The 12,022-nt window shown below is 32.4% G+C and overlaps 2 protein-coding genes and 1 non-coding gene across 3 annotated transcripts in view; 1 reads left to right on the top strand and 2 right to left on the bottom strand.

Annotated features, from left to right (window-relative positions):
- Positions 1 to 1,891, bottom strand: part of LOC138705100 (conserved oligomeric Golgi complex subunit 4-like) — a 481,496-nt gene extending 479,605 nt beyond the window's left edge. Inside the window, exon 1 of the transcript XR_011333620.1 lies at positions 1,766 to 1,891. The gene's annotated coding sequence lies outside the window, so the exon portion shown is untranslated. The remainder of the gene's footprint in view (positions 1 to 1,765) is intronic.
- Positions 1 to 12,022, top strand: part of LOC138705090 (beta-glucuronidase-like) — a 155,664-nt gene that overhangs the window by 65,596 nt on the left and 78,046 nt on the right. The gene's annotated exons all lie outside the window — the stretch shown is intronic.
- TRNAI-AAU (transfer RNA isoleucine (anticodon AAU)) lies at positions 11,926 to 11,997 on the bottom strand. Its single transcript has one exon. It is a non-coding gene; the product is annotated as a tRNA-Ile (tRNA).

Raw genomic sequence — 12,022 nt, 5'->3', positions numbered from 1 at the left:
TCTTGACTTACACCACTTCTGCTCTGAACGGCTCAAATGTACTGAGCTTCGGTGCAATACTTCGCGATCTAATCTGGGGATAAATATTCGTACAAAAATTACTTACATAAACTCCGGATAGGGACATAACTGTTATTTGTTTAGTTTGTATAATTTAATGTCAGAAAATGTAAATTAATAACCCGAATGAACAAAATAGTTCGTGTCCGGGCGCAGTTCAACAATGAATGCTGAGTTATCAACTTACAATGCAATACAGTAACAATTCAATACTAAGTATGGCGTAATAATTTTAATGTAAGCGAGAAATACGTACAGCAATAACAAGAAATAACATGAAAATCAGGAAAATATGTCCAAATTAGTGAAAACACTTAGGATTGAAGTTTCAGTTAGAATTAATGAAAAAATAAAACTGATGTAACTTTATGAACAAAATGTAATTAACGTTACAGTTTGTTGTTTTACAAATCACTAATTATGGGCGTTAATAATGAAATAAAGAGTAATAAACTCTGTAAACCACATTCCACTCACATATTACAGGTACTGTTCAAAATGTCCACCATCAACGTGCGTGCGGCTTTCACATCTTCTAGTCCAATTGTGACTAACTCTGGCTAGTATTTCTTGACTGTTACGAATTTCTTCCGCGGCCTGAATCATGTCTAAGTACTCACGATTTGTGAACTCTGGCATCTCGTAGTTTTGAAATAAACTAAACTGTATCGCCGTACATCCATCTGCACACTAATGCAATGCAAATATAACAGCTGATCAGTTTCGAGTACTAGGCCAGCTGTCTGCCGCCCGGACAGCGATGCCAGATTGTGTACGTCACCCGACAATCAATGTTTCTTCAATCGATTAATTCGAAATCAATTAATTTTCTAATTAAAATACTGCTGCAACGTGAACATAACAAACGTTCTCTTCGTTGTTATACAAGAAATTAAACCGTATTTTGAACAGTATTCGTAAAATTCGCGATCGAAATGTAGGCATAAAAGTATTATTTCTTCAAAAACCTGGCAAAAACGAGTAAAATGGTATTATATTTTTTGTTTGTTATATTTCAAGGAATCACCTTGTAATTTTTGTAAAATTGTGAGCTCATTTCCTTATAAAATTTTAGAAATTTAGAGCCTGCATTTTCTGATAATATTTGTGGTCGTTCACGTACATATACCCTTAACCGACTGAGCCACGTCGGTGGCTAAGATGCATTATTAGCTACATTTAAAAAAACACTTTATGTAAAATTCCTCTCGCCTTAGAAAAAAATCTTAAAGTTTTTAATTATTTTAATGCAAATTCCATAGTAGATATTCCGAAAATTGTTCTATCTTGTTGATTATATCGTAAAAGTTACATATTATATTCCCAAAATGCCACACATTTCCAATAATGGTTTATGAAAATTAATACTCTGTTTAGCGCTCGACGCTAAAATTGAACATGTTAAAAATTAATAAACTTATTTGATTTTATAGGATTATACAGAATTTCGTCTAAAACTGTACTATATTTTACTTTCAGAATAGTCCTAAGCATTTACTTAATGTGCACATACAGAAAATAAAATTGTAATTCACATAGTAATTAAATATTAAGTCTTAAATGCGAACTACCCTCTTATGTTTATTACTTTTACTTCTATCAAGTGAGAATCAGGACTGTACTTCAAATTAATTTCTTATTACAGTTGTCTCCGATGGTTTTACAGTTTAGAATTACATGATTAACAAAACAAAAGTTAACTTACCACTTCAAGTAACTACTACCAGGTAAAAACCCATTTGTCACTAATAAATACACATTTTTATTCACGATAATCGCTATTTAAAAGTGATGCAAATACAAAACTCGACCACTCTCGTCTCGCATTTCCGTTCGACTAGAGTATAGTTTCAAGCTACCACGGCAGAGGGCAGTTGTATGTTGGGCTTAACTCAGCCAATGAGAATGCAATATCTGAATATTTTTTTCAGAATACGAGAACTACACGGCAAGGAGGATGAATAAGCATAAGCATGATGTTCCTTGTGCTTTTCTTGCGCGGAGGAAGGAGCGGCATCCAAGGAGTTGTCCTCTCCTACTCTACTAGTAATCCGCAGCAAATTTGTTATGATGCAGTCACAGAGTCTATGTTATTTAATGCATACAATTTACGATATTAATATTTACTTAATAACTATTAGAGTAATACTAGTGGCTTGTGCAGCAAATGCTGAAAACTAAGTTCATTAGACGTTCAAATAAACATTTTTCAGATTTATTTTCAATGAAGAATACCAGACATTCTGAAAGTTATTTGCTTCCATAATAATGAAAGATACTCTCTCTCGAGCCAATACTGAAGAGAACCACGCATATAAATATCTACACCACACCGCCATTAAATATATGAAAAAGACCCAACCCCACTTGATTAATAACTTTAAAAATATTTGATTTTTAATATTATTATTATCTTACATAAGTTTTATAGCTTTCAGTAACATATATTATATAGCCGCCACTCAGTAAAATACAGAAATCAAAATCTAATTTAAGTTATTCTCTACATCTACTTATATAACCTCAAAACGTTTCACTTTCATATCATCAATAGCATTAATATGTATAATTAATGAAAAATAGTCACATCATGGCATTAACTACAATAATATTTTATTTCTAATGGTAATAATGTCATCAAACCACCTCAAGTTTTGTAGTTCTTAATATCCAATACACAGAAAATTACACACCGCAGAATCGAACCTGTAAATTATTTTTAGTAAGTTAAGTTTTTAATAACAAATTTAATTTGAGCTCTAAATATGTCAGCATTCTTGCAGATCATGGCCTTCGTGTAATATTTTTTACTGTAGTGTCTGTTTTGTTTTATTCTGAAATGCAATTAGCTAGTTCTCAAAGCTGACGAGAGATGGATTTTGGAAAATAGGAAAATTATGTTGAAAAATTGACATTTCACTGAAAACTACTACTTTTCTGAAAAGAACATTGAGTTCCAAGCTTCAAAACGAGGGGTCATTTATTAAAATCCATTCAACCGTTTTCCCGTAATTTCCATTACCAGTTCAAATTATATATATAGATAAGTAAGAGAAGAAAATGAATGTTCGGGTTGAAGAAGAAAATAAAATAAATTTTTGTAACACAGTCTAATAGCTATTTAAATCAAACCTTTAATGAGCAAAAATATAAATATGCTCTAGTTGCTTTGGTACAATTGATGTATAATGTAATGAAGAGGAACTAGGTACAGTCACAAAAAATACATTCACATATAAAAACAAAAGTTCACTGGCTGTTGAAATTATAGGCTTACTTCCTCCTATGAGGGACCTTCTGAAATATTCCTTTGTAGCAGCTAAATTACATTATAGGAAGTATTCTTATAAGGTAAGAGTGTTAAAATCTGACATGGAAGAAATACCAGTGTGTTTGAAAGCATTAATTTCCTTACATGAAATCTCTTACAAGTTCGTTCAGGTATTATAGAACTCTCTCAAGTCTACAGGTATGCCACCTAAAGATCAACGAGGAAAACATTATAATCATCACAACAAAAAATCTGATGATGTTTTCGAAAGTGTGCTCAATCACATTAATTCAATCAAGAGAAGGAAAAGCCATTATGTAGTCTACTAGTCGTTAAAACTTAACTGAAGAATATTGCTGGAGAACCTTTTAATTGTAGTGTAAATATTCGTAATTTAAATATGTACTGTATTGATTAAGGCTGGTTGAGTGGAAGAGAAGGCCTTATGGCCTTAACTCCGCCAGCGAAAATAAAACATTATTATTATTATTATTATTATTATTATTATTATTATTATTATTATTATTATTATCAGACTACCTGTTATTTGCTGATGATCTCAAAATCTTTCGCTCAATAAATAGTTCTGCCGATTGCCAAACTCTTCAAAATGATATTAACTCTATTGAACTTTGGTCTGACAATAATGGAATGAAAATTAATGAAACAAAAACTTTGGCATTTCGTACTCACGAAAAACTACTTCCATAAAATTTAATTATTCTCTTAATAACGCCTGTATTATTAGGAAAAATTCTATTAAAGAACTTGGTGTATTACTCGAGTCTAAATTATACTTTCACGATCATGTTCAATATATTTATAATCATTCAATAAGAATGCTTGGTTTAATAAGGTCTATAACTTATCTTTTTCTACTCCAGAGTCACTATTAATTCTATACTTTACTTTGGTTCGATCTAAACTTGAATATGCATCTGTAGCCTGGAATTCCATTACTTCAACTGATTCGGTTAAATTGGAAAATATTCAAAGAAAATTTATTTCCTTATGTGCTTTTCGCTTTATACCCAATTCCTCTGACTTTAACTATGAGATTACCTGTAAATATTTTAACTGTTGTAGCCTTTATTCTAGACGTCAAAATCTTGATTATCAAATTTTTTTGCAAAGTTATCAAGGGTGATATTGATTGTGAGTCTATCATAAACAATATCAGCCTTCGTATTCCTACAAAAGGTTTAAGATTAAAAAAAAAATTTATAACAGAAATTCAAAATCACTTTCTCCAGTCTGTAGATGCATAAAATATGCCAATTTGCATGGGCATAATTTAGATCCTTTTAAGGTATAGTTTCGTTTTGATTATTAGTATTTACTGTTCTTGTTCTCAATTTTATTTATGTATGTTTTTGTTTAATTAAGATATTATTTATTTTGTTTTTGCGCCTTTGTATCTTCTGTTTGTGTATTGTGCTGAACTATAATTGGCCTCTGGCTGTTGTTCAGCACACAAATAATAAATAAATAAATGTTTGAATGAATGAATGAATGAATGAATGAATGAATGAATGAATGAATGAATGAATGAATGAATAAATAAATAAATAAATAAATAAATAAATAAATAAAATAAATAATAATTATAATTATTATTATTATTATTATGATTATTATTATTATTATTATTATTATTATTATTATTATTATTATTATTGTCAGTCAAAATGTGATCGAATATATCTTCCCAACAATCTCAAAATTAAAAAAAAAAATTGTATGAAAATGTGTCTTATGAATACTAAAGAAAGATTTTCAACAGAAGATTTAATATATCATTTGGATATCCACGCCATGACATTTGCAGTACTCGTACAAGTGACAAGTTTCAGGCTGATGTCAAAGTTTATGAAAATAAACTCTCTAATAACATTGTGTCTTTTCTTCCTGTATGTGAACGTATACTATATGACACTGTATTCGCTTTGTTTCTGTGTTTACAGCTAGGTCCGGTCTGCCTTCTAAGCTTCATACAACAATGGCGTATGACGCTGAATGTTCCTGCAATTCTACTTACCCTTTTTGCCGTGTACAGTTCATCTGTTTACAAATTTACGGAGTACAGTATTAAACACACTTTCCATATAAAATAGCTTGAGAAATGCACTTCAATTGCGTACGAACTTTGTTACAATTAATATTTAGCAGATGTATTCGAGTGTCTATACATCTGTATCATTCCATGCAAAAAAGTATGCTTTTAAACCATGATGTCTCAAAAGTTAAAAATATTGTAGTAGGTTATTTTGTATGTTCTAAATATGAATTTCACGCAATACTATATTTATATCCTTCATAGTTTGGCAGCAATCAGCATTTAAAATATTTGTTTAGCAAAGAACACGGTTTCATTCATTGAAGTTTTCTTACTATGTAAAAGAAGATGGAAAAGTGATTTCAATGCAATTCGAAAAAGGAAAGCCTTGTTTATAAATTCCCTCAAACTGAAAAAAATGTATAATTTTTTAAGTAGTTAACCGCCGTAAAATAATTTAAAATAATACAGAACACAAAATGCAATTCATTTTTACAGACGAAAAAACATGTGTTTAGTTCTTTAGGGTATATTGATTCCACTCTGAAAATTTCAGAATATTGACTTAAATATCATGTCAGTTTTTTATAAAAAATAACTCACCGGAACAAAGGAGCTCAGCAGATTAGGCTCTCTCGTCGTACAGAATGTTGCGCGATCAAGGTCAGGGAGACGGTCGTTTGAGATTACTCATCGTTATGTAGTCTCGCGAATACTACGACCGCCGCACATAGCAAGCGATTTTCAACCGTCAGAACAGAGATTAATAATTTTATTAATTTAATTATTCATAGGTTTTTTTGAGATAACGTCATAAAACTTGAGAGATTGATTAAGAATAAGATTTTCTTCAATACGAATGACATTCGCATGAATTTATTTAAATTGGTGCATTCGAATATAAAACTATTTCTTTTATTCAATGAGGTGTTTTTATGAGCATCTCTTAATATTATTCGAATTAGTTTTTAAGGTGTTAAAACATGGTTGTTCAGGTTTACAATGGCGTCTCTTTAGTTTCGATTACACTTCATATAGGGTGTCTAGAATGTTTTAAATTATGGATAGCATATAACTGCCACCCATTTTTAGTCATCCGTATGACTAAAATAATAGGGCCATATTCATAGACATTCTTGGCAATATGATATGATATGAATCCTGTACAAGTAATCAGTCGATAGCCGGGGCTATTTTAGCACGCTCTTAGCGCGGGCTAGCGAAATGTCTATGAATAGCACCCTTAATGATATGGCGAGCATACTTGGCAGTTCAATTTATTTTCATAATAACATTATTATATTAAAAGCTCAAAAAAATTCATGAAATCACTGGCATATTCTTAAAATTTTGTATGGAATGATCCATCTGTCTCTTAAATCCCTCACATATACATGCAATTGTAATAAAAATAGAATCTACCCCAATTAAAGTCCACAGCTTTGGAATAACTGTTAGAACATCTCACAGTGAATCTAGCGGTCTCGGGTTCAAATCCTGGTTGGGACAAATTACCTGGTTGAGATTTTTTGAGGGGTTTTCTCTCAACGCATTATGAGAAAATCTGGGTAACTTTCGGCACTGGACCCTGGACTCATGTCGCTATCATTACCATCTTCATATCACTCAGACGCTAAACATAACAGTTGACAAAGCGTCGTAAAATAACGAACTAATAAAACAAATATCCTTATTAAATTCCCGTTTATACGGAATAGAAAATTTCTAGCTCCATCAACGTGCTGGGCAGAAACAAACTAAACGCACTCAGACTGGATAGGCCTACTAATGTAATGAACAGGGAATAAAATCGTAATTGTAATACAGTAGAACCTCTATTATCCGTGGTAATGACGGGGGTGGACTAGACGGTTAATCGAAAAAATCGGATAATCCGTACCATAAAATATTTGCATAATTCCTTACTACAGTCTCATAACATTCCTCCGTAGTGTTGTGTTTAACATGCTAGATAGTGAATCAGAAGTTCACTAATTTAATTCTGGTTGTCAACGACGGGTTTATAAGGGCCAAGGAAGTTCCTTATGATGGTTATTTGCAGAAGGATAGGAATAGTACAGGGCTCTTGTTGTATATCTACATACGTTACACAGTTTATCATTATTTTTCATTAAATCGCGCACAGTTGTAACGCCAATCACGTATTCTGATGCGAAATGAGCCGCGGTTTTTCTTTTCTCAAACCTCTCAATTATTTGTATTTTTATTTCGATACTTAGCAAAACACTTTCGACGCCCGTGAATATATTTTGCATAGAAGTTTTAAAGTACGGGCATTCGAGCAGTTGGACAATGACTGAATGCTATAGAGGCTTGCTATATAACATAAAGTATATATTGTGCGGAAGTTCTTGGGACTATTTCTTTGAAAGCAGGTAGTGACCATTTTACAAGTTGGGAAAAGTACCTTCAAGTAACATTCTTATTGCTTGTAGTAGTACTATGTAAAGATAAAACACTCTAGAAAATATCTATATACATAATTTGAACTGGTAATGGAAATTACGGGAAAACGGCTGAACGGATTTTAATAAATGGCCCCTCATTCTGAAGCTTGGAACCTAAAGTTTTTCGGAAAAGTAGTAGTTTCCAGTGAAATGTCAATTTTCCTACATAATTTTCCTATTTTCCAAAATCCATCTGTTGTCAGTTTTGAGAACTAATTTTATTCAATCACGGCCGACTTGATTGAATTTCAGAACAAAACACACACTACAATAAACAATAGGCTATTACACGAAGGCCATGACCTGCAGATTGCCGACATAGAGCTCAATTCAATTTGTTATTAAAAACTGATTCTGCAGTGTATAATTTTCTGTGTACAGCTGTGTATTGGATATTCAAATCTACGAAACTTGAGGTGGTTTGATGACATTATTACCATTAGAAATTAAATATTATTATAATTAATATCATGATGCATTTATTTTTTCATTAATTGTACATAATATTGATGCTATATTGATGACATGAAAGTGAAACGTTTTGTGGTTATGTAAGTAAATGTAGAGAATATCTTAATTAAGATCTTCATTTCTATAATTTACTGAGTGGCTGCTATATATAGCCACAAAACTTAAGTAAGATAATAATATTGTTATTAAAAATCAAATATTCTTATACTTATTAACCCAGTGGGGTTGGATCTTTTTCATATACTTAATGGCGGTGTAGTGTAGATATTGATATATGTCATTGTCTTCAGTATTGGCTCGAGAGAGCGCAAAATTTACAGTTCCTAAGGAAAGATCAAAAGGTATTACTTACTGATAAAATAAGAGGCCTAGAAAATTTTGCAGTCTTCAGATCATTTCAGCAAGATCTCTTAGTAGGATAAAATGATTTTACGCTCTACATTTCAAGTTCTACATGCAGCAGCTATACGAAAATGCTATTGTTCGAAGACTTAGCAAACCTGACATTTTTTTTAACTTTTGCCTACAATCCACAATGACCTGAAATAGCTACTGCTATCGTCCTGACATTGATACTTGAGTTTTCGCGTTGAAACTCAAAAACTGAAGTTGGATAGGTTCAAGAAAAAGTATTTGGCCTAAAAAATCCATTCAGAGGGAGTATGTTTCATTATTATGGAAGCAAATAACTATCAAAAAGACAAGTATTCTTCATTGAAAATAAATATGAAAAATTTTTATTTGAACGTCTAACGAACTTAGTTTGCAGCAGTATTTGCTGCACAAGCCACTAGTAGGATTATAATATAAGGTATAGTACTAAATTTCTTACACGTTTAATTCCGTAGTAAAGAAAGAAAGAGCGACAGAAAGACAATCGGATAATCCGCCGATCGGTTAATAGGGCGACGGATGATCGGGGTTCTATTGTAATACGGCATTACAGAATATACGCAGGACTCTTTCACAGTTGTATGACCCCAACGCTATTTACACGCGAAAAATAAGCGATATGGCAGGCACTATTATTTTTACATGGTGGTAATGACAGTTAAATGTCGTCCTCGGTAGTCTAGTGGCAACCGTGTTAACAAATGGATCCGAGATTATCGACAACGATGTATTTTAAAGGGCGATGAAATCCGTAGACTGGGTTCCTCCAAGAGAGTTGTAAAGCTGTGGTTAACATGTCTTAGATATAAACCACGCAAAGGAACCCTGTTTTTGGTAGAGAGTTCCATATAAAGTTTATAGGCCATTTCTATCCCACTTATATAGTATTTCCTTTGTGAATAATCTCAGTCGATGCCCGCTTGGACTGATTACCCGGTTGGGTTTTTTCCGAGGTTTTTCCCAGCCGTAAGGTGAATACTAGGTAATCTATGGCGAATCCTCGGGCTCATCTCGCCAAATATTGTATGTATGTATGTATGTATGTATGTATGTATGTATGTATGTATGTATGTATTTGTTCACACTGCAATGGGTATATACCCAGTGGCAGTGGTAACTAATTAAACTCAATAATGACAATAATAAAGTCATTAATTAAAAATACAATTAATAATAATACTAATAATTAATACTAACAATTATTAATAATAATAATAATAATAATAATAATAATAACAGGGAATATCCTAAATTAAATGAAGCACGATCACTTAAAATAACATTTAAAGTAAATCTAATTTGTATCTTAAACCTAAGTTCGAACTAAAACCCACGAGCATGATATGTTCATATCTACACAAGTACCTTTCAACATTACACTCATTTAGCTGTCAACTCACTCACTGCACTGGAACTACGACACATTTCACTGATTCTATCCTGATTTCACTAACACTTCAAAAACATTTCACTGTTCAAATACTTTGCATTGCCACTATAAACTATAAAGCTTCACTGACAGGAACACGTTTCACTTACACAACACACTTCACTGACACAACATAATTCTTCACTGATACAACACTTCAATAACAAAATATCATTTACACCCTTTAAATACTGTGTATAATTAGCGTCTATTAGTAAAGTCCTTAAGCCTATTTTTAAATACATTTTTGGTTGTTGGTAAAGCCTTTAGTAAGTCTGCAGGTAAAACATTTCAGTCTCTGATAGTACGATTGAGAAAAGAAAACTTTCCAGTGTCCGTTCTCTGTCTTCTTTCCCTCAATTTATATGAGTGATCGTTCCTTGAAGAGTAATTTGGCGGCTGCAACCTATTTTTTATCTCGCTATCACCAATCTCATCGACGCTAAATAACCTAATAGTTGATACAGCGTTATTAAATAACCAACTAAAAAAATCTCAGTCGAGAGCGTCATTAAAGTCCGTACATATGCATGTAGTAGAATTTTATTTAAACCCATGAACCTTGAAAAACGGCCAACATTGGAACCAATAGACCAACACACGTATGCATGTCTTTATAAACAGAAAATGACAGTTCAACATCAACTGAAACCAGAAGTGAACATTTTCTTTTTATCCCGAACTCTAAATCATCACACTTTATTAGTTTTTCAATGTCTGGAATCAGAAAAAGAACGATATTTATTTTCGCTTGCTCAGGAAGTTATAGGCCTATCGGAAAAAATATAGGACAATTATCTAAATGTTTGCGATATTCTGCTAAAAAAAGGACCAAAATAAGATATGTTTTAAAAAATGGGAAAAAAAGGGAATATGGAATAAAAAAGGGAGGAAAAAAAAGGGAAGTCAAAACCACATAATTTGGTCGGTGGAAGATAGTTTTGAACATCGTGATTAATTATTTTATGTTTCGTGTTGAAATAAAAAAGGGATTCCCGTTAAAAACCCGTCTCTAAACATAAGCATTCATGTGGTCACTATGGCTTAGCTCTCGTTATAAATAATCATTTATAAGCGCTAGGTCGCCTGTTTGGTCAGGACGAGGCTGTCTATATTAGGATGAGTAGTATTACTACATAAACTACGAAATGCTAGGATGTCAGACGTGTATGTGCAATATTTTCATCAGGTTAGTTTTAGAAAAAAAATGTTCGCAGACATAAGTGGAATCATCTTAGCTAAGAAATCACGTACAGTAAGTTAGACGACTTGTCATTAGGGAATAAATTTATACAATTCTTTGCCGGTTTTACCTGACATTTGGAAAAGGGTATGGTACGTCTCTATATGTTTCAAATGTGATAAATTAATCGGGCTGCATTTTCAACTAGTAGTGATTTGGGTCGGTTTTTCATCAACACATCATTCTTGTAGATTCTTTAAAACTTTCTCACTAGTTGAATTTGCACAATAAATTAAATTAAAATAACACATTGCTTTATAGCATGTAACAAATATTTTATTAATATAAACAATTTTTTTAAATCCTATTTTAAACTCTTACCTGCAAGTTATGTTCGCCAAAATCCTTCTTACTACATCCAAAATCGTGCGTAATTGGCTTATTATAGCACGCGTGCCGATAAAAGCAACGACGCATTTGCTATGACGTAATACCGGAACGCTTGCAATCTTGGTTAAGCCATTCTACGCGCGATGTAACAAGAAATGAAATGCAGGACAGAAGATAACGTGAATAATTTCGAGGGAAAAATTGTTCCGGAGCCGGGTATCGAACCCGGGACCTTTGGTTTATTGTACCAACGCTCTACCACTGAGCTACCCGGGAACTCTAACCGACACCGATCCAATTT

This window comes from Periplaneta americana, chromosome 1 (genome assembly GCF_040183065.1).
Source record: "Periplaneta americana isolate PAMFEO1 chromosome 1, P.americana_PAMFEO1_priV1, whole genome shotgun sequence".
NCBI lineage: Eukaryota > Metazoa > Arthropoda > Insecta > Blattodea > Blattidae > Periplaneta > Periplaneta americana.
The sequence above is the reverse complement of the archived record's forward strand: the minus strand, read 5'-3'. Positions and strand labels throughout refer to the sequence as shown.